This window comes from Ranitomeya imitator, unplaced genomic scaffold (assembly GCF_032444005.1).
Source record: "Ranitomeya imitator isolate aRanImi1 unplaced genomic scaffold, aRanImi1.pri SCAFFOLD_151, whole genome shotgun sequence".
Taxonomy (NCBI): domain Eukaryota; kingdom Metazoa; phylum Chordata; class Amphibia; order Anura; family Dendrobatidae; genus Ranitomeya; species Ranitomeya imitator.
The window spans coordinates 4,132-5,000 of record NW_027194211.1 but is presented as its reverse complement, the minus strand read 5'-3'; positions in this window follow the sequence as shown (position 1 = coordinate 5,000).

Below are 869 nucleotides of genomic sequence, written 5' to 3'. Positions count from 1 at the left end.
GCTTAGGTCTCTGTCTCGGGGTGCTTTACAACATATTGACGCCCCTTTAGGGTGGAAGTAGGGGAAAGGGGTCATTTTTTTCACAAAATCGGAAATTTCTCAAAATATTTCTAAGTGTCAAGGACACTTTTGGAAAATCTTCCCCAGGCTCCTGGAAGCCTCCTCGGTACGCCTCCTGCGGTTTCTCCCTGCCTGGAAGTCTGACACTTGTCTGAAATTTTTAGAGTATGAAAATGCGGTTTTTCACCCAAAATTCGACTTTGCGCCCATGACCCGCAAACTTCACCCACAGTTAGGTCACTGCCTTGGGGTACCTCACATCATATTGACGCCCCCCTGGCGTGGAAGTAGGGGAAACGTGTCAATTTTCACAAAATCGTGATTTTCTGAAAATATTTCTAAGTGTCAAGGACACTTTTGGAAAATCTTCCCCAGGCTCCTGGAAGCCTCCTCGGTACGCCTCCTGCGGTTTCTCCCTGCCTGGAAGTCTGACACTTGTCTGAAATTTTTAGAGTATGAAAACGCGGTTTTTCACCCAAAATTCGACTTTGCGCCCGTGACTCGCAAACTTCACCCACAGTTAGGTCACTGCCTTGGGGTACCTCACATCATATTGACTCCCCCCTGGCGTGGAAGTAGGGGAAACGTGTCACTTTTCACAAAATCGTGATTTTCTGAAAATATTTCTAAGTGTCAAGGACTCTTTTGGATAATCTTCCCCAGGCTCCTGGAAGCCTCCTCGGTACGCCTCCTGCGGTTTCTCCCTGCCTGGAAGTCTGACACTTGTCTGAAATTTTTAGAGTATGAAAATGCGGTTTTTCACCCAAAATTCGACTTTGCGCCCATGACCCGCAAACTTCACCCACAGT